This window comes from Sparus aurata, chromosome 23 (genome assembly GCF_900880675.1).
Source record: "Sparus aurata chromosome 23, fSpaAur1.1, whole genome shotgun sequence".
In the NCBI taxonomy this organism is placed as follows: domain Eukaryota; kingdom Metazoa; phylum Chordata; class Actinopteri; order Spariformes; family Sparidae; genus Sparus; species Sparus aurata.
In genome coordinates this window covers 27,562,864-27,585,853 of record NC_044209.1, presented here as the reverse complement: position 1 = coordinate 27,585,853, position 22,990 = coordinate 27,562,864, and the positions used below count along the sequence as shown (strand labels likewise).

The 22,990-nt window shown below is 43.6% G+C and overlaps 1 protein-coding gene across 5 annotated transcripts in view; it reads right to left on the bottom strand.

Annotated features, from left to right (window-relative positions):
• LOC115575099 (RNA binding protein fox-1 homolog 3-like) overlaps positions 1 to 22,554 on the bottom strand; it is a 437,664-nt gene extending 415,110 nt beyond the window's left edge. For 3 of the 5 annotated variants that reach the window (XM_030406944.1, XM_030406945.1, XM_030406951.1), the window contains exon 1: positions 22,053 to 22,554. The gene's annotated coding sequence lies outside the window, so the exon portion shown is untranslated. The remainder of the gene's footprint in view (positions 1 to 22,052) is intronic. The other 2 variants (XM_030406952.1, XM_030406953.1) reach the window with 1 other exon arrangement.
• Positions 22,555 to 22,990: the final 436 nt, after the last annotated feature.

The following is a 22,990-nucleotide window of genomic DNA, read 5'->3' as shown; positions in this document are numbered from 1 at the left end:
AATTCAGAAGCACTTTTACAAGCAAAGTCAAATAAAATCCATCAACAAACCAACACCCTTGTAACTATAGTGAAGGACTTATTTCCCTAGAACTTAGCCCCGGGCTCTTTATCCCTCCCAACACAGAGACAGCTCTAAACTAATACCCCAAATTAACTATTCAGTTTTACGGAGCGCGTTGCCACCACTGTAAATCACGAGGAGAAGTACCGGGGTAACCTTAACTGACTCGGTTCTCAGCAGAAAGTTTTTTAAAAAAGCACAGATCAGATTCACTTTCTAGAAAGAGATGAAATAGCGGCAAATTAAATCAGTCGTTTTCAAACCACTGGATAATTATGGAGGAGACGTTGGGACGTGTGTGATGATCTCCAGCCGTGTTTGTGGCGACAAAAACAGGTGTTTTAAGGCCAAAACAAGATCTTTTTCTGACCCTAACCAAGTGTTTTTTTATGCTTTATCCTAATCAGATCATAGAGTTTAAAACAAAAAATTGAAACCAGAAGAAATGTAACGTTTCAACGCAGAAGCCAAGATTTGTTCTGGCGATTCTGGTTTGATTTTAAAGTCACTTCACTGCCTCCCGGTCCATTTCAGATACATGTTTACATCATAATAATCACTTTTAAGGCTTGAAGAGGGAATAAACCTGACTTCCTGATAGCCGACTGATAGAGTAGTCCTGCCTTTTCCTCGGTCAAACCTTCAAATCCTACTGAAACTGGGGGTGAAGTCTTATTTACGCATTCCGTATAAAAACAGTCAGACAGCATCTGAGTCCAATCGCCAACGAAGGCGACAGTTTGTCGACAGCATCTGAGTTCTTGCTGGAGTTGTTTCCGAGCAACACGACTCAGCTAATAGGACCGCTAACATTAGCCGGGTGGCTGAAGGCGCTAGCGATAACTAACCGTCTTACAGCGACTACAACCAGTAAAACTAAAGCTGTTATGGCGATGAGAGAGTGAAAATAAGAAGACATTAGATCATAAAAATCTAGTTTTAATGAATAAGTTTGTTGTTGTTTTTGCAAATTGAAGTGTACAAATGAATTTAGATGCGATTTGAAAGTGTTAAAAAGAAGTGAAGATCAGACACACTAAACTTTGTCCTGTTTATTAAAAAGTCACTCTATCAAAGTTCCTTTTTATTGATTATATGTCATCCTGGGCTGCATTTCATCCTAATATCTCATCCTCTGTTGCTCGCTGCCTTCAATTTGTATGTTAAGTTCTTTGTAACTTAAAAAAAGCAATATTTATTATCTGTCGATGATGTTTTGTTGTGTTCTCACCCAGAAGAAATGAGTGAACGTGATGAAAGTGATCCGTGTCAGACGATATCTACGTTATATCCTCAAAGCACGACTGGAGTTGTTACTTTACAGTTTTCTGTGTTGGTCTCATTGTTGGTCTGTAAAATACACCCAGGTGTTCTCAGGTGCGATCGTACGCTTCACATCGATTATAAAACAAACGCCACCGGTTGCATTCAGCTCGTCCTTTTTGTTCACAGACAGAATCACTGTTGATCCTTGTTTTCTTTTCTTTTTTTACACGCTTGTTTAAGTTTTTATAGCTCGCAGTGAAAGTGGCGACTAGCTGCCTCGCTGACAACGTGTGAGAAATGAACTCCGACACGATGAGGAAGGACGACGACAGCAGCAGCAGCCTCGCTTCGTTATGACGTCTCAGACATTTTCGAGTTTCAGGTCGGATTAAAGATCTTTTAAGTGGATCAGCGAAGAAGACGGGCTTCAATTTGAACCTGATTTGTCCGCCTCTCATGCTGGGAAAGTCTGGAGCCCTTCACAGTTTGCTCTGTGTTTGTGTTCAAACTGAATTCTGTGTTTTTTTTACGCTTTGACATTGTTTTGGTTAGTAACATCAAAGTCCACATTACGTCCCGTAAATACTTCCAAAGTAAATACTTCCAAAAAAATGATGGATTTTTTTTACGGGCGGATGCGCTGCCTGTTAAAATATTTAAGTCTAATTCATGGTTCATTCATGGACGACATTTGAGTCCAATTTCCAAGATTTTTTTGAAGCGGTGGGAAAAAAAAAGAAAAAAACATTTCATACCTTCAGAATGAAAATGAAAGGCTCGTGTGAAGTCGGTTATTGGGAGGAGAACGGCGGCGCACAGAGATAATTTGGAGGTACGCTGGTGCACAGTTTAGATAAAGTAAGAAAAAAATACTATGAATCTTTTGAAATTATACTTTCAACATTCAACGACTTCCTTTCTGAGTAGCTTCAGACTTTTGAACGTAAAGCTGTCATTCATTAAGTGCCGACAAACGTGCAGGTTCTGTTTGATTCGTCGCTGCGTTTTGGATAAAAATGATGATATCAGAACGGACGCAGGAAGCCCGGTCCAGGTTCAGCGCCTCTAACAGGACCCGACCTCGAGCATTAATAATTAATCTACAAAAAAAAGGGTTTGAAGGAGTGATGGCTGCTCTGAGAAAAAGCGAGAACAGGGCCGTATTTTGATGAGTGTGTTGCGTAACGGGCTTTTGGACACCTGAAACACATCTGGCGCCGCTCCAGATAGCAGCAGCGAGCGAGCGAGCGTCAGGGTAATGAAAAAACCCAGCTCAGAAAGTTTCACAGCTCGATTCAATCGGCTCTTGTTCCGCTCAGAGAAACTTAAGATTAGGTGACTGAAGCTAAAATGACTAACACGAGTACCACTATTGAGTCTGAGGCGCCGTTTCAAGGCAACAAGACGTTACATAACCTGGACGTGAACCTGCCGACGTCTCACATCCGAACACCGGATCTGATGCAGAGCGTCGCTTCTTCCCACGGGAGGCTTTCGTACTGTACACGTCGCCTTTGTGGTTGTCATCTACAGCTTATTTTTATTAAATCAGGGGAAAACACAAAGTTTTCAACAGGAAAATGCCAAAATATCATGCAGCAGTTTTTACTCCCTCAGTGAGGACGGATTTAATTTAGGTCAGAAGACTTTTAGGGGTTATAAACTCAGATAAAGTTTGTCCAGAGAAATATTATTCCAATTAAAGTTTTACTCGGTAACATAAGTGTAATTTAATCAGCATTTAAATGATGACTAGGCTATATTCAGGTATTAATCCGGCTCTAATCATTATAACTGATCTGGTTAATTTTCATGAGGTGTCTGGTTTTTGCAGCCTTGAGGTGAATTTAGACTGATTAAAAGAAAGTAAACAGATGCAGGTATCTGAAGAAAACTGCAGGAAAGAGAAGAAGAACTGAAGGATTATCGGAGAAACGTTTCCTCAAATGTTCAGTTAGACTCTTTATAATATTGGCCTCAAAGCTGCAGGTTGCAACTCTACTGGTTGCAAAGGTTTGTCTGACCGTATGTAAGCTTATGAGAAAATGAGCCGACTTCTCACTTGATTTGTTACCTCAGTGAACAGTTTCCTATTGAGTTTATGGTCTCAATCTTTAGTTTCAGGTCTTCTTCAACACAATATGATGCTCATTTTGTAGCTCACGGTCACATTTAGAGTGAAATAGACGATAAAGCAGGATGTGCTTCAGTACCATGGTGCATTCTGGGTTTCTCAGTCAGGATTTCCTCCCCAGCTCGACACTCTTGTCCAAATATTGTCACTTGTGGCTCCAAAAAAACAAAACAAAATGGCAATAGCTGTAATCTCAGACTGGAGGCTGTAGTCACGGCGGGTTAACACTCGGTCTGATTCTGTGTCCGGAGATGACTCTTGCAATGTGAAATTGTTTTACCAGTTGCATTGTGGTGAGGTTGAATGTTGGTAAACTGGTAAACTTCTTTTGAGTGATTTAATTTTTAAATTAAGCTGTAGGGAGATGGTTGGAGCGGAAGCCAGATTTCAGGGTTCAGAGGCAACAAAAGCACTTAATTTTTAATTGTTAAGTTCAGTCAAAGATTGTAGTTTCAGTCAGATGTTAATAAACTCAGATAAGCTGACTTTCCCTTCAGGAGGTGAAGGGGGTCGTGATGGCGTTACTGCAGCCATCATGGACACCAAACGGACAGACGCAGTGCGAGTCAGACCCGTGGATATCTGTAAGACCACCTGTGAGTATTTCCAATGTTTTTCATGTGGCGACCAGAAGCGGATGTTTGTGACTGAAACTCCATCTGTGATGATGGCGACCAACACAGGTATTTTAAGCCAAACTGTGATGTTTTCTGAACCCTAACCAAGTGGATTTGGTGCCTTAACTGAACCAGAGCTGAACCAGAGAAGAACCACAGCGTTGTGACAAGAGAGAAATAGAAAATTGGATCCAAACAGATGTAAAGTTGCGACATAAAGACACGTTAGGCTTTTACTTATCTCAGGTTTTTGCACTAACATTCATTCTGGTGACATTTTATGTTTTAAACCAGACAAATGAAACTCAAACATGTCATGTCTACACATTCCTCTCATAAGATCAGTATAAACATTTTTAGGACATACCAGACATCAAAAAACAGCATTTCCTCTTTAAGTCAGTGAATTGAAAGATGTAACGACAGAAGCAAAGTAGTTGATTGAATCTGACGTTGATGGTTTGAAGCATTTTAATTCAGCCAAGAACGCTCGGAGAGGAAGCATATTGACTCAACAGGAGACCTGAGTCGTCTCTGCCAGACACCGCCGAGTTGTTATAAGAAAAGTCTCGCTTGGAAGACTGAACTCATGAGAAGCATTTCATAATTCCTTTTCATAGAGTCGACACTAAGCTAAAGGAGCTTTTTGTGCATCGCCGGTCTCGTCGACAACAACAACAACAACAACAACAGCACCATGATGATATCTGGAGTTCTGAGGTAAGGTTAATGTTGTGAGGCGAGGACTCCCACCTGGAGGAGGACGACGGTGTGAAATACAAGAAAGCGACGCCTGTGTTGTCCGAACAAAGGCAGGAGGTCAGAGCCGCGGCCGCTCCCGTCGTCCCCAGAGTGCCCGACAACAACCTCCGAGCCCGAACACACACATTCAAACAGATTCTACATTACACCCCTGAACACACACTATCAAATGTAGCGTACGGGGTGTGAACACCCTCCGTCTCCTCTCACGACAATCTGAATTCTGCTGTCGACTCTTAATGCATCCGTCGGGGTAATAAAACTGAAATGACTTCTTTCTTCTGACTGCATTTGAGACGCTGATTCAAATAACAACACTTGATACTCGGGTTATTTTCATTTTGGAGACAAAGTTACCAATAAAAGCTGCTCAGAGAGAAGTCTGTACATCAGCATTTGTTTCTTAGAAGGAGATGTTAATAAAAGGATCTGATCCAGAAGACTCCGAACACCCCTTGACATTTTTATTAGCCTATAAGGTCTTCCCCTTCTTGTGGATTGTATTTGGATGGTTGACCCCAAACAGTGTTTCACAACTGAAGGCCCCTCAGTGTTTTGGCTGATTCAATTACAAGATACAAAAGATCAGAGCGGTTAAATCTATTAGGATCTACGACGACATTACGCGAGTCATCATCAGCGTAGAACTACAGACAAAGTGCTCATTCATCCAGCGAAGCAAAACCATCAAATTGAATCTAAACTCAATCGCGGACCGACAGATGATGCTGTATAAACGTAGCCTGACAATCAGACCGAATGGCCATTTTGTTCCACTTCATTATTCAGCCTGGCATTATGTTCGTGCTGGCTGTTTTCTGTTAGGGAGGGACTGTACACAGCTGAAACCAGTCAGCAGTGAGCGATGTGTCCCTCCATTCAACGCCGTTTACGGTACACAAAATGGCTGCAGTAGGTGGATAAAAGGAAGAGCTAACATTTTGAAATATATGCTCAAATTTAAGTTTGAGTTTTTTACTGTAAATTAAGTCATTAGCTGCACAACATCCGATCCAGAGAAATCCGAGACTTGGAGGGTAATTTCAGAAACTTGACATTTAGGTTTTTTGGTATCACAAAAATATGTTGCTCACTGCATTATGTAAAAAAAAAAAAAACTTTCTTAGCTTGAGAAAGGAATTTAGCTAAATGTCCTACTCTGGATGACATGGATCCTGCCTTAAATTCAAGCTAACAGTGAGCCTGTTGAAGATAACACTGATGTTAGCCTGTTAGCTTTACATTTCCATATCCATTTCGTTAGTCCACTGATGGAGCCAATGCTGTTGTTAGCCTGTTGGAGAAGCTAACACTGATGACATCCTGTTAGAGAAGCTAACACTGATATTAGCCTGTTGGAGAAGCTAACACTGATATTAGCCTTTTGGAGACACTAACACTGATGTTAGCCTGTTGGAGACACTTACACTGATGTTAGCCTGTTGAAGAAGCTAACACTGATATTAGCCTGTTGGAGAAGCTAACACTGATGTTAGCCTTTTGGTGAAGCTAACACTGATATTAGCTTGTTTGAGAAGCTAACACTGATATTAGCCTGTTGGAGACACTAACACTGATGTTAGCCTGTTGGAGACACTAACACTGCTGTTAGCCTGTTGGAGAAGCTAACACTGATGTTAGCCTGTTGGAGAAGCTAACACTGATGTTAGCCTGTTGGAGAAGCTAACACTGCTGTTAGCCTGTTGGAGAAGATAACACTGCTGTTACCTTGTTGGAGAAGATAAAACTGATGTTAGCTTGTTAAATTTTCATTTCCTCCACCAACATGCATCGAAACTAAAACTGATCGTTTATATATTCTTGTCCATTACAGCAAGTTAGCTAGACATTAGCTAATGAGGCTCCAGGCGTCTTGATTTGTAAACATAAATAAAGTCAACTTGGAAAAAAACATACTTTTACATCTGTAAGTTGCTGCACGAAGCACGCTACAGACAAATGAGGTCATACTGTGGATAAATACAAAACCTCCATAGTCATGACAGAAATCTTAGTGGTTGAGAACATCAGTGAAGAAAACTAATAATCTGCATGACTAGATACCACCGGGGGTAAATGGGTAATTCACCTGCGGGGCTTTAGGGTTGCTGTGTGGATAACGGCAATCCAAAAATATTATTCCATTATCAGCTCGACCATGAAAGGGAATAAGTTCACGCTATTAATTGCAGCCCATTAGATGTTCTTACAGTTCGCGGGTGTAAAAAGAGAGCAAACACACACCTGCTCCTCTAACAAGCCTTTCAGATAAGGTTGAAGCGTCTGTGTTTATGCAGCGGGAGAAATATTATGAATAATTGGGGGAGTTGAGGCACCGAATTCCTCCAGCATTAATCGAGCCTCTGAAATCTCTGATATTAGCTTCGCATGAATCATTGTTAATTCCCATGAATCCATTACTGTTCCATGTGCAACTAAAAATAGCGTCCTGATAAATCAATGGGGACGCTCACGAGTGAAGACGGGGGTTGATGCCGCTTGCTTCTGAAGCTTCCTTTTCTTTCCTGTACAGCACAATGCCCTTGCCTCTCATCAATAATTGTTCCTCCATAATTCACTCATAGATTTCTGTGTTACAACCGACGGTGGGGGGGGGGGAGGAAGTACGACAGACCTTGAACAGCTTCAGCACAGTCACTCCAAAATGAATGTGCATTCTTCACATTTGGACTTAGTCAAGGCCCTTTGACGCACGAAAAAAACAGCTTTTTATTTTTCCCCTCTTTCACTGGCAGCATCCTTGACTTGAATATTTCTGTAATGACAGCGACCTTTTCAGTGTTTACGCCAACAATGACAGGAGGGTTTTAGCCAATTTTCCTCCACATTGAAAGGAAGCATAATCCATTTGAAATGGCGTGGCGATCTTCCCTCCCGATTGCATTGGTCACAGCTCGGCGAGCGTGCTGCCTCGTGTGGAGACGGTGACCCCGCCGGCCCTGCCCTCCTCTCTCGGCTGCACGGGAAAGCTTTGCAGACGATGAGCATTGCATGGCCTCGCTCATGCACCGGGCGCAAGGGCAGACAGGTTCATCTGCACACAATCACAACGGACGGCCGCATCCCATTCCAATTGCATTTCCGCTCACGGGATGGAGGGGGGAGATCCCGCGGTGCATATTACCGTGGCTGAGGCAAATTTAGCTGAAATGGAAGGGGAGATGGAAAAGGCTCACCTCTTACACTAATCTCGGCAAACAACGCCGGCGTCAGCTCCCGATGAACAACCCCGCCGAAGGAAAAAAAATGTTTTCTGGATGACAGAGCCGCCCCTGCCTGTCTCTGACGGAAGACAGTAAATTAATTACGATAATAAATTGCACGTGTCACATTTGTAATCTTTTCAAATCTTTACTTAACGAGCTGGAACACGTGCACGGAGGGGATGGTGTGTGTTTGTGAGTAAAGTTGTCTCGGAGTAAAGATGATACACCTTTAAAAAAAAAACTAAATAAATAAATGCTCGACATTAAGAACTGAGCGATGCTGACTGATATTTAATATATGTCATGTATACATTCATGCTTCCTCCCGTCCTGTGTGGATTCGCAGACGGATGTGAATGCAAATGAGGCCGAGAGCGAAGGAACGAGAGGGAGCGAGAGGCTCAGAAGTCTGCATATCTGATAGCAAAGCGCCCTGATTAGAATTTTGTCATGCCACAATTTACAAATTAAAATGAATTAGATCTTCCGTGCCCTGACCTCCATTAAAAACACTTCATTGTTGATGGGCCATGATAGCATCTGCTATTGATTGGAGGAGCACCAGTACGGCCCCGATCCCATCTCTCCACTAGGAGGTCATCTTAAGCAATTTGGGCATATTGAGAGATTGATCAGAGCGACGGCGCTGCCACTTGGAGCCCACTCCAGGTAAAAAAAAAAATAAAGAAGTCTGAGGTGTGACGCAACCGCTCCCTGCAGCTCCGCGGGGGGAGCATCTCAAATCTAAATGCTAATGGTTTCTTTAAGAGCCTGGCTGCCCTTTAACCACTACAGTCAGACGTGAAGGATGGCTCTCAGTGTTTCGACAGCTCCGTCTTGTTTTGACCCCCCTCCCAGCCTCCTGCAACACCACCAACACCCAGGCCCCCATCTCTCTCTGGATGCAACATCGAATCCAGGGGAAAACCCCCAACAGTGATGCAAAAGGATCTGTTGTGGTGTTGGACGTGTTTCCAGCCAGTGTGGTGGCAGACTGACAGTTAATTCCACCAGAACTACAACAGCAACTCACTCTCAAGCTCCTACTGTAATACTGTTTCATGTACTGTTTGTACAAATTGTGGTATTTTTTAATTAACTTTGAGGATGCGTTCTTCTCAAATCCCTCAAAATGTCAAAGTCCATTTTTAATATCGAGCAGACATCAATTTAAAAAATGTAAAATGTGAATTTGTACACATTAAAGTGGTTTTACAGGCTTTTTGTAGCTCCAGAAAAAAACTGCATGCAATTTGTTAAATTGTCTCCCATGATGTCACTCAGTGGCTGAGTTGCATTGTGGGTAATTGTAGGCGCCAGGTTATGAAACAAAAGAGGAAGTGATTTGAATCATTTGTTTTCAAACCATCCACGATGAGTCTCACAGTGTTATGGGAGTGTGATGGCTGCTTTTCAAAACCCTCCGCCTACATTACCCACAATGCCAATGGGTGACATGACTGGAAGCAATCTATCAGATTACATGCAGCTTCCTCTGGAACCACAAAAGGCTTCATGTTACCTGTTTCACATATGCAGAAGTGCTCCTCAAGACCTGTAAACACACTTTAATGTGAACATTTGGTGGAATTACCCTTTAATGTTAATTCTCCAAGAAAAAGTGGAGTGTTTTTTTTTTTAAGATGTTTCTAATTTTTACTAATCTGTCCCAGAATTCACTCACATTGTCCAGATTTGGGGTGGAGGAGTTGTTGTTGTTGTTGTTTGTTTTAATTTGGGGGCGGGACTTCATGGAAGTTGGTCCATTTACACCATTAAATTGGTTGTTGATCAGAAGTTGCTGTATTTAATGATTAAACTCCAAATGTACAGATGATTTATAGTCGTACGGGTAAAAAACCCATATTGTATAATGATCCCGAGTCGCTTCAAAGTCTTAATGAGTGAATGAAACTAATTATTTTCCCAATTATCTCTTAAACAGCAACATTTTACAGCCATGTTTCATCCAGACGGTTTGTAAACTCCAGGAAACTAAAGCGCTCCAGCTTCATTTGACCGTCTAACCCTCTCCGGATTCTTTGGAGGACTATAATTTAACTTTAAATATCATCATCAATCACGAATGAAACGTGTCAAAGAATACGAGGGGAATATCGTTGGTTGCCAGGTGGTGCAAATTTGCCCGTTGAGGCGTAGCAGAGGTTATGTGCCTTTTATTGAACAGTATTGAGGACATGCATGAGCAACAAAAGGAATTGTTCGGGTACAATAAATACATGGATTCAGCTACTTTTTTTTTGCAATTTGGTCCAATTTGAAAAATACGTATGTGTCGTTTAAAAAGGAATGACATTTCAGAGAAGGGAAACGAGGAGAAAATCTCTTCACCGGTCGACACGAGCTTCACGTTCACCAGAATTTTTATCTTCTATTCACTCAGGAAGGTTTTGTACTTTAGTCCTGCACCAAGCAGCAGCAGATGACTAAACTGTTAAAAGTTTATTCAGTGTGCGGTGGTGATTTTTATTCTAACGGAAACCTTGTAAGTCTGGTCGTGTTGAGTCATCTACTCAAGGGCGAACCTGCCTCTAGTGGTCAGAGGAACATCGTACTAAAAAATTGTGGAAGCAAGGACACACAGACTGACTGACTGATTGAAAGAGTTTCTTTTTATCTGACTACCGAACTTGCAATTTAGAATAAACTGTCAATTTGCAGAGATAATCTTCCAATTGTCAACTTGTATTCTCGCTTAACCTTCGTCTTAACCACATTACGCTCCTCTACCTGCTGGAAGTGCATCGAGGCACATTGTGCTACTGTATCATGTGTCTATTGAGCCTGAATCCACAACATCGCCGGCTTCACCATGGTAACAGAGATCAGAAGGCAAAGGTCACGCAAAGCGTTGGTAGAGGTGTCGTTCGGCAAGGGCAGGGTGGGGGCGGAAAAAACCTCCACATGGGCCTTTTTCCATACACTGAGCACGCTCATCATCTCCTGTCCTCCAGCAGCTCCCTGCAAGGTTAGTGAGAGTCAATAAGCCTTCTGCAAAGGTTAAGGAGACCTATAAGAAAGATATTATGCAAACAGTGATCTCTCTGGATCCTGCAGAACCACAAATAGAGTGGCATAACCGGTCTTTGTTCATTTTCCATCTAAAAGTGAAATCACAGGAAAGGGAAGGTGCTCGGTTTTGTTCCCGCATGACTGACTTTATGAATCCAATATGAGCCGTCTATACACCTCGACACAGATTACTTTGTGAATACAGAAAAGCTGAGAGCGTATCAGATGGCGTGAACCGGCAGACTCTCACAAAGAACAATCATTATTTGTTAATCCCTCTTCAAGGAAATTTAGATTCTTCCTTCAGATTTTAAGATGCAGACGGCTGACGGATTCTTTTATCATTAATCAGTGACATATTGATTACCCCGCTGCCGCTGACAGTCCCTGCCTCAAAACTCACTTTGAAGATTTTTTAATTTTCCAAACACGAGGAGGTGATTTCTAATGTCGCACACCTGAAGGAACCTCGGCTGCCGGGTTATTTGTACAAACAGTGTGGAGGACAAACAGGACAGGACAGTGTCCTCCATCTGAGATTTACTGTCCTGTAAATGTCAGAGGATTAATTAACACATCTTTTAAGACTGGAAGTCACATTCATTACGAAGACGATGATTACAAACACTGCTCGGGGAAACTTGGAAACCCAGCAGGAGTCGTTCAAGCCAAACCCCGACTGACTCCATCAACCTTTCATCCGCTGATCTACAGACGAGAGTCGCAATCAATGTTCTCACTTCAGATCTCTGTGAGTTCCAGGTAGTCTTGTCTGGGAAGAGCAACTGAGGCGAAAGGGTTTAAATGAAGAAGGCAGCAAAGTGGACGAATATCAAACCAAAAGTTTACCGTTAGGAGTCGTACTGAGAGGAACAATCCATCAGGACAACTGTGACATAAAACCAGAAAACAAAGCAAGCTCACATTCTAGTCCTTTTAGTTTCTGTCTGTTTATTTCATTTGATATTTTTAAACTTAATGTCCCTCGATAAATCTCTTGAACATCTTCCTCTATGCTTTGTCTCTGCCCGGCACCACTGCTCTTGATTAGCTTGTTTACTCCTCTCAGATTTAAGGAAAAGTGGCTTAATTGTTTTTTTTCTCTCCATTACAGGATCCTGTTCCCTGAAGGCGACAAAAGAGGCTTAAAGCAAGTGTCACAGATTTAAAGGCAGGGAAGCCGATTCTGCAGAAAGATAGTTGATCGTTAAGTCTCAGGTCATCAAATACAGACGCTCTGGGTTTGAGTCTCGGGCTGAATACTGATCCAAAGCGTAAGAATCAACTTTCTTTCTGCAGAATAATCTTCCCTACTTTTAAGTAAGGAACGAAAAGTTTGTGTTGTCCTACAGAATCCAGGTCCCAAACCGTCTGATCACATCTCTGATTATTCTAATTTTAAAGTCCTGAATCTCAAAGAAAAGGATTTCAGAAAAGTCAAATATAATGAGCATAGGCTTCATGAATTCTTAATCATCTTTCCCCGTCCTGGAACACACCGTGTCCCTTAAACCATGTCAGAAACGACAGGCAAATGTCAGTTTGCTGAAAATAGGCAAATCATGTGTACAGTCGGCTTTAACGACTTCAAATGTCAGCTGCGCCAAGCAAAGCTCGCTAATTCCGTGAAACCGGCACGTGGAATACAAAGATCTCTCACAGATTACACATGTACTTCAGTGGAGGTAATCCAGAGAAACTTTTGGAGTGAAAAAACACTTTTTTTTTGGCCCTCCGTATCTCCGCGGTGGAATTATGTGTACCGAAATTAGAGTGCAAATTTGAATCAAACCTCTAAGCGAGATCTGTGGGTTCTTGGCAGTGTGGGGGGGAACACAACAGGATTCTCGCACATATGCCATGCACATCCGCGAGAAGCTCAGCAGGCTGCCAACACCAAAGTGTTCATCACTCTCCTCCCACTCCTTTTCATAATACAGAGAAAGGGAGAAAAAAGAAAAAATCCCCACAGTATCGGAGCGAGCCCGACCAATCAGTGGCGAGGATCAAAAAGCAGACGTTCAAGGAGAATGAAATGCCCCCATTGATTGGCCGCACCGCTTTGGTCCCCCATGCACAGTCCTCCAATCGATACCTGAGAGATAAGCAGCCGTCAGCCACTGATATTGGTGATATATAACCGCCGTGGCTGCGCGGCGACTGATGACTTCTTGTCGTCTTGGTCAAGACTCAGTGGAGCAACTCGGGCCAGCGCCAAGGGCAGCGCCGGCTCAACCAACCAACAGCTCCATCACAATCCAGCTCATCAAAACAGCATCTGTTAAACCAAACTGCCCTTTATTCTTGTTAATTATCTGCTACATAACACGACCCTCCTCTTTTGATGGGCCGACATCCGACCCGTGCACCGGCTAATCAGCTCGGGGTTAAAGCTCCGCAAGGTGAGAGTCGAGCTGCAAACACGGCAACGGGGATAAATTACCTGAGAAGGAACCGCTGTTATCGCTCGGTTTGTTTTTCAAAAGACAATGAAATAAATAAATGAAAGGGAGGGGAAAAAAAAAAAGGGTTCAGAGAAAATGAAATGATGGCGTGGCGGTGTTTTGTGAAATTGTGCTGTCAAACGTTTCTCCTTTCTAATTTCCTGGAGCGCAGATGATGGAGCATGTGCGCTGACAGCCGAATCTGATAAAAAAAGAAAAGAAGGGGGGGGCGAGAAAAGACTTCTCCTGTTTTTCCACCTCACGAGCATTTCTTAAGCGACATTTATAAATATAATAATAAAACAATTAGTCTGCGGCAAATGACAATTGACAGATACCATGTCCTTGCGTGCACTGTACATTTATTCTCACTGTGGTCATTCATTAAAGTGTCGAGGCTGACAGCCCGAGACATAAACACAAAAGACCGGAGATGGAGCCTCAAAGAAACAGTAACGCGGTTGAATGTTTATTCACCAGCTGCTTACTTATTTACTTACTTACTAACTTACACTTTCACAGAAAACAGGTGGAGGCTTCTGCACATATTCAAATCAACTCGTGGCACAAAAGTCTATTAAATATCTCATGATGTTTTGACTGGAAGCTGTTATTGTGTTTAGAGACTCGCAAAGGTCTCCGAGCGACGACGCGGTCCTCTGTGTGCATGTGTGTGTGTACGTGTGTGTGTGTGTACGTGTGTGTGTGCGTGTGTGTCGGTACGTGTGATGGGATGGGACCGTCCCAGCACAACTGTCACTTCGCTCCCCCGTTACAGGTGCTCCACACAGGGGAAGCTGGCAGCTCTGACGGACGCCTCCTCCCAGGGATTTATGGGAAATGACAGCTCCCGCTAAATAAAGCTGGAGTGGCCGGTGGAAAGGGGGGGGAAGACAACGGAAGTACCAAAAACCAACGAGCGCGCACACACACACGGCTGACACTAGCTTGGAATTTATTTCCTCCGCTCTGCCTGGCAATTTAGTTGGAAATGTGCTATTCATACTTTTTTTTTTTTTTTTCTTGGAGGCCCGCAGAGCGAGCGAGTGAAAGAAAGACCCGCCCTTAATCTACTTCCTCTGTTTGGGGTAATGGTCTACGAGATTTTTTTTTCTGCCAGAGCAAAATCACATTTCTTACATGGCTGCCTCTTGATGAATTATTTCACATTTCACTTACTTACCTTTTTAAAAGTTAATCTACATCAATAACGTTAAAGGGAAATTTTCACAGCTACAAATGAACAGTTCCCCCCCCCCCCCCCCACCACCACCCCTTATTCAAACTCGAAAGGTGTGGAAGCGTACGGCTGCTTAAAAAAAGTCCATTTCAAACTTCATCATTTAAGCATTCGACAGCATATCTGAATGCACACGGAGCCCGAGTCTGGCCGGCGTTCTGATTTTTTCTACGTATTTAAATATGGACCATCTTTAATTGAGCAGAAACCGCTGTGGAGAACAGTGCTGAACTAATACTGAGGCTGAAATATCATTACGCTGATGGAAGCCGGGCTCTCTGACTTTTATTGGCAGCTCCCGAGCTAAATGTGTGGTTCAATTCAGAGGCGGCCATCGCTGCAGAGGCAAAGTAATCGACTTTGGGACAAAATGGTGTGGAAAATGACGTGTGTAGGCCTCCTCGCCTAAAGCCAACCTGGTGCGGGCAAGAAATCTATCAGTCAGGTGCACACCAACATTGGCATTTTCACAAATGTGATTTAGTCGACGATACTGGAGAGCTGATGTGCTGGACCAGTGCGTCCGGTGAAAGAAAACTAGTATTTGAAGCCATGCAATCTGCTGCTCCTGCTGCTGAGAAAAAAAAACGTCTGTGCATTTGCTTTCTGGTTTGAACTCAGATAAAAACAATGTTTTACATACAGAAAAACCCAGCAGCTTATTACAGCATATTTAGGTCAGAGTAACCTGAACCTTTGCAAGCGTTTGACTCTTGAATTTTAAAGCTCTAACCCTCATTCAAGTCATTTTTGCTTCTGCGCCTGTAGAAAATCACTCCTTTGTTTTGAGACTCACTGCTGCTCCACACTACTGTGCAGAGTATTTTTGGCTCAGCGCTGCCAAAGTTTTGGACACAGCCATTTATAATTCTCTCACAAGGAAAGCAGCTTGCTTCTTTTTCCCAAACAGACTCCATGGGATACAGACCGGTCCATGCTGTCATGTGGTCCGCTCGCAGAATCACATTATTTCCTAAGCAGCTCAAGCTTTTTTAGCGATGGAACCACGACCAGCAAAGAAAACATTAATCGTCACAATACGGCACAATTAAACAGCAATTATGTAAAAGACCTTGTTTCTTGCTTTGGGAGTGTCTCAACTCTTACATCAGCCTCTAAAACCCTCGGATTCGGAGTGTGTTTCTCCCAGCAGTGAGCCTGGAGGAGCAACAGTCACACCCACACACTCGTGCACACACACACAAATACACTTGCCGAGCCACAGAGCAGATCAAGTGTGCCTGGAGAGCTCTATAGAGAGGCCAGTTTTCCTCATTAGACCGGCGTGTGCACCACTCTCCAAAAAACCCCTCACTCTAATCACTGTCACCAGACCTCGGCTGAAAAACAGATAATTAATGTTGGGCCCGGCCTCAATCGGCTTCCATGCTAAACAGCCCTGTGTACATATGTGTGTGCAGGCGTGTGGGTGTCTGCATGTTTGTCTATTTGGAGTCTGTCGATGTAGGAGGGCCCCCCCCCCTCCCATCTACCCCAGCCCCGGGGGACCGCGGATGCTCAAGCCATCCACAACAACGATTCCGCCGGAGCTCGCAATAAGCTCTCAGAAGAACAATTGCACGGCAGATAATGAAGAAACAGAGGAAGCATCCCACTGTACCACAAAAAGCTGTCGGCTGCTCCGACTTTTCGTGCCACGGCCGTCTTTAGTCACAGCTTTTTGTAACGTCTCGGCCTCTTCTTCTTCTACTTCTTCTTCTTCTGCCCTTTTTATTTCCCCTTCACCCGCTTTATTAAATGGAATGGACTCCTTAATCGCCTGCTTTGCGGAGCAGATTTATTTATGTTCCTTTTTTCTTTCCTAAAGGCAGTTATTAATATCATAAATATTTGATGATACTTTGCATGACCCTGCAGAGAATGACACAGGGAGGTAATGAAGGTTAGCGCTGGGGGTACTGGCTGATTAAATAGCGACCAAGTAGCAAAAGCCCACCCAGGGCCGCGATAAACCTTCTAATAAACCGGACTAAATAAACACTTTTTTTAAGAAGATTTAAGGTGCAGGCCGACTTTAACAAGGTGTTTTACAAAAACATATTTTCCCCTCCCCCCCCGGTGATATCGAACCAGGTAGTTTGAGTTTTGAGATATCTGTCTTAAAACCGCGAGAGGTGAAGGAGACATACGACATTTGAGAAACATAAACGCTCAGTATGTAATTTCTGCAGCTCTCAATCAAATGATGCTAAAGACTTAAGCAGCGTGGGATCATGGGAGTTGTTGTTTTCATTATTAAACAACCACCATCACCACCGCTGCTGCTGCTGCCGGAAATCTATCTGACGCGACAATCGTGCAACACGTTTGCAGACGAGTTCATGCTTTACGTTGCAGAAACATTTGGGATAAAATACACAACAAAAATGTAAACATGGTAATTTTTTTAGACATTTGAATGCAGAAATGTTACATATTATATCTTTAAAGCTCTGCTTATCAATATATATTTTAATACGGATGATTAAAATGAATCTGGACGAGTTTTTAGCCGTTTTAGCTAACTGTTTTGGTTTGGGGTCAGTCTGCAGAAACAAAACAAAAGATGTAATCAACACAGGATCTGATAGATGAGGAGTTTTCGTCTTCATTGTTAATCAGCAGCCACCCTTGATTAAAATCTACTTGATGTTCACAGACGAGGTAATGTTTTAAAGTTTTATAAACCTTATGTTTAGACTTGTTTGCCGACTTCCCTCTTCACTCTCTGACTTGCTCCTGGCAGTTACAGCGACAGACTACTGAATGAAACACAACGTTATCATGAATAAAACAAAGGTTTAAGTCATTTTGGGGCCACTTTAAAGCAGAAATGCTACGTATTATATCTTTAATGTGTTAGTGAATTCAAAGATAACTTGTTCACAACCATTTGTATGGAAAAGGAGAAAAAATCAGCAGTTAAATTTTCCTCTCATGCGACTGTTTTCTGTTTTTAATGCTATTTTGGACGTAACAATGACATTTTAACCATTTATTTACATGTTGAGCAACAAATGATTAAGGAACAGTTCACCCAAATATGTAAATCTCATCATTATCTCCTCACGCCCAAGCTGATGGAGAAGCTGGGTGTAGTTTAAGTCCATAAAACATTTTCTAAACAACTGAAATAGCTCGAGAACCACTGAAACAAAAACATGAAGTGGCTCCAAACAGCACAACCGGGGTAATCCAAGCCTCCAGAAGCTCAGGGATAAACAATTGATTCGATAAAAATGTTATTTACACCGATGACTTACAGCTACAAAGGGTGTAAACACTGTATCCTCAAATCAATGTGAGAATTTAGGCCTTTTCAGAGACTTGTATGGAGCAATTTTATGGTTTTTTTTTAAGTTTTAAAACAAGGAGATCGTTGTTTTGTTTTGAAACTCCAGAAAAATATTTTGTGGACTACGAAACTTCCCCTGACTTTCCATCAGCGTGGAGGGAATAAAATAATCAGTACGACAACTCATAATTTAACCCATTTTTCATATAGTGGTAACCAGAACATGAGGACACACTGATGGGTTTTCAATGTCTGGTGGAACTAATTCCAACAAAGTTTGAATGTCATCGTCAAAATTGATGATTCGGGCTTCATGAGTTGATTTTGAGCTCGATAAATAAGATAATATTTGAGCAGAATTTCCCCTATTTGTCTGGGATGTGGAAATCTTCCTGGACACCCCAAACAAAATTCCATTTTCCTCCATTGTTTTGGGCTGATGGCAGGAAGAAAAAAGGATGAAAGTGTCGAAATCCAGACAAATAACATCTGCATGGATGGAAAGCACTACAGGCAAATGAGAAAATGCGCCGTGAACTGACCCTCGAAACATGTTGCACGAGTGGAAGCTACTTTTGGCGAGATGAAACCAGTGTTTTTGTTGATATGTATATCTTTCAAACCCCCTTTGCAATTGAAGTCGTATGGTAATCCTCCTGTATTCTGTCAGCGGCTCTTCGCCCTGCAATTACCATCGTTCTCACAAAAGTTTCGGAGGAAGAGGCTCTCCTTCCCAGGCTCACTCAACAAATCAATTCTGCTTTTTTGGCTTTCCACCAAGAGAGAGAGAGACGGAAAAAAAAAAAAAAAAGCACCTCCAATATTTGCTACACATGTCCTTCATCACTGAATTGTGGTATTCATGAGTTTTTGAATAGGCTGTGTTTTCCATTGTCTCGGAAGAAGCACGAGAGAGCAAACAGCTCCGCAAAACACCAATTACAGCATCAACTTTTCTGAGCTCTGCGTTTGTGTCAAGACTGGGAAACATACGATGGGATTGCAATTGTAATCAACATCGTTTAAATGGTAACCAGTCGGCAAATTAGTAAATTCCTTCACTCATTTATTCAAGATGTGCAATTAACTGGCGTGCAATACCCCAAAGTCAGGTGGAGATTCTGCGAAAATAAATGAAAACACCCAGGAGGAGCTCAAAGCGTCTCTTCCAGTAGACATAATTTAATAAGCAAAGGACCTGAATATTTAAAGCGCTGCAGCATACAACATTTATTGACTCCCCACATGCGTCTTTCTTTATACATTCAGATGTGGCCGAATACCTCAACAAAATGATTTGAGGCTGACATGTATAATTTGACCTTGTCAGACGCTGAACTCCTTCCTCCTTCCTCCTCCTTCCTCCTCCTCCTCCACCCTCCCACCACCACCCCACCTCGCATTTCCTCGTGCATGCTGTGTAATTGAGCCTTCAGGGAGAGTGGAGAGACTATCTGGCCCTCGCCTTGTACGGATCTCTATTGATGATCGGGACTGGTTACCAACCAGCCGATCAATAAGTGCAGATACACGAGCGAGATAGTAATAAATATGGGATGACAGTAACTTATCTCGCCTTCACGAGCCGGTTTAATAACTGCAAAGATCACGGACTTACATTAACAGCACCTCTGGGGTAAACGCTCCGCACTGAAAGATATACGTAATTAAATATGTTTCCTATCATAAAAGCCTATTAACTCCCCCTTCAATATATTCCTCAACAATGAAACATACAACGTGCGGAAGATAAATTTAAATTGACGGTCAGCGACCGAGTCAGGAGCAGGAAGGCTTTCCCCCCCCTCGCATTTAAATTACAGGAATTTTTCTATGAAAGCCACAGGCGAGTCCAAAATGAAAGTTGCATTAATCGAGAGAGTTTAAATTACTTTTTGTGATGTAGCTTTTGTAATTTTCCTGTGCCACGAATATCATAGCTTTGATGGTTGGTTACAGGCGATGTCGGCGCTGGTCGGAGCCGGGAGTTTTCTTATGTAGGACACTAAATCAGTTCTCCTGTTTAACTCCAACTCATCAGTCTTCTCCAATAATCCCTGCATGGGAAAAAGGGGGGCAACTACAGAGCAGCGCAGGATAGATAATTGTCTTGTTTACCTTGATTTAACGTTGTGTGTCTCTGTGTGTGTGTGTGTGTGTGAAACCACAAGGGTTCGGTAAATTTGCAGAGGCCCGGACCGAGCAGGAAGTGAGTCTCGGGCTTTTTTTCATTCACTTCTGCTGACACATCGGCACCCAGAGGCTCGTCGGGCCTCGAGAGCCGTTGATGTGTCACTTCACATTTCTAACAGTCGAAATCAATCCCCTCATTTAGATTCAGCGACGTGGGGAAACAAAACAAAAACATAAAGGAATGTCACCTGAAGCTGCCTGAAGAAAACAACATTAAGATTATAAAAAATAATAAGAACACGGAAGAGGAAATGGAAGTACAGGCAAGTTAAACTGAGGAGGGATGTGAATTCAATTCTGGAGCATAAACAGGAGCCGTGGAGCATGTGATCCATGTTAAAGCTCGTCATAAAAATGCAAATGCTCTCGTCCTCACTCCCGGAGTTTATAGTGCGACGAGGAATCTAATATACTGTCTGGTGTTTAACATATATATCTTTTCATTTTCCACATTTGCTCATCAGATTGTCAAAGCAAAGTGAGGCGCCGGCACAATATCTCGGGCCTCGCCGATGTAATATAACCTGGATTGCAGCGGGGGCCGGTGTGATGCCGCCGTGGCATTAGGGGCCAATGGGAGCTCTTTAAATGAGAGAGTGGCGGTAAACACCACGTCTACTTTCTCCCCGTCGCCGGCATTACCAGCGGAGCTGATGACAAGTGCCGAGCAGCCCTCTAGTGCCTTTAATACAGCGAGAGCATTCTCCAGGGGAAATGCAATCTGTGTCCTCTGCACAGATCCACTGTCTGCACTTCCCCGCATGTGAGCCGCTATCATATTATACTCCCCGCTCTCGAAATGGGAGAAGGGAAATAGGAAATCGCCTCGGCCAGAGATGAACCAGGAACATAATCAAAAAATAGTGTGGCGCAAACGGCGCAGATCAGCCGCGGCGCGCAGACCTCCCCCGGCTGAGCGCTAAACAATAAGCAGTGGGGATTGCTCCGGATTCGTGAGCCGTTGAGAAGAAAGTACGCCCCCTTTTTTCACCCCGCAGGCATCTATTGGCTTATAGCAGCTTATACGTTTAAGATGGGAGATAAGAACAGGGACGCTTGTCCTCATGTGGTGATCCAGCGTGCTTATATTGCCAATAAACACAGCAGAACTGCACAGACACAAAAAGAAGCAGCTCACAACATGATGCGCAGCGTGTGAAACATTATTCAGTTGACCTTGCATATTGCTTTTTTTTTTTTTTTTTTTCTTTTCATCTGAGCCAAACAAAGAAACATAAAAAAATACAATGTTGACTTTTGGCACAAAAGAATCAAAGTGAATCCATTGAAGTGGGAGAAAATGTCGCCCACGTATTGTAAAGTGCGAAACACACTTTTTTTTTTTTTTTTTTTTTTTTTTTGTGGTGCTGGATTTGTTTTTGTTTGCATTCTGTGCGATGCAATAAATACAAGACAAAGCTCAAAACCAAACAGCCGACATGAAGGATCACACACACACACACACACACACAGAAACACACACACACACACACACACACACACACAACCCTGCACTTCTTTCACTGTTGCCTGAAAAGAGACAAAGACACTTGAGCGATGGATGGACGGATGGAAGGTGAGGATGCTCTCGGATCAGAGTCAAGTCACCGTGCAGTGTGTGAAGTAAATGTGCCGGACACGTGTGTGTGTGTGTGTGTGTGTGTAAGTGTGTGTGTGTGTGTGTGAGAGAGAGAGAGAGAGAGAGAGAGAGAGAGAGAGACGAGGTGTGTGTGACAGCGTTAAGCCTGAGTGAGAGGTGAAAGGACTGCTGTACTCACAGTTGTGCTCTTGTTTCCCTGTGGTCTGTCGGCGTGTCAGAGTTTCATCCTCTCAGCGTCTCTCCCTGGGCTGGGCTTCCTCTTCCTCTTCTGACCAAAAGGTGTGAGGAGGAGGAGGAGGAGGAGGTGGTGGTGGTGGTGGTGGTGGTGGTGGAGGAGGAGGAGGGGATGCACGGATTGAACGCAAAGGAATGAGAACCCGAGAGAAAGAGGAGAGGAGGAGGAGGAGGAGGAGGAGGGAGTGTGAGCGAGAAAGAGAGAGAGAGAGAGAGAGTGCTGTGGATGGAGGGAGGGAGGGCGAGCGGTGGCCTGCGATTGGCCTGTCAGTCCGGGAGAGGGAGCGTCGGTCTCGGCGGTGTCAGCGTGGCGGGCAGCCTGCACCCCAGTCGCTCTGCCGGCGTCTCTCCGATTTTAAACGCCTCGAGAGCCGGTCGCGCGGATTCCTACGGCGCACACACACGCTCGCTCGGCTGGCTCACGACTCACACACTCTGCATCCACATCACACGGAGAGAGGGAGAGAGAGAGAGAGAGGAAGCCGGAGAGAGAGAGAGAGACGGAGAGGGAGACGGAGAGGGAGATTGAGGAAGGAGGAGGGAGGGATGATAGAGTGAGGCAGACAGATTCAGAGGGCCGATGACAGCTTCAAGCTGAAGCTTCTCCTTGGCTCCTCATCAATGACAGGTACTGAGGAACAAGAGACAGAGGGAGCCCCCCCCCCAACATCCTCCCTCCCATTCACACACACACACACACACACACATTCATGCACACACACAAATCACTCCTGCACATCCCACCACCGACACCCCTCCCTCCCTCCCTCCCTCCCCTCCCCATCTCAATTACCATGGCCACGGCAGATGTATTGGGCTTGTCAGCTCTCAAGCAAGGCTGTGGAGGAGATGTGGGCTAACTTATCTCATCTAATTTGACCG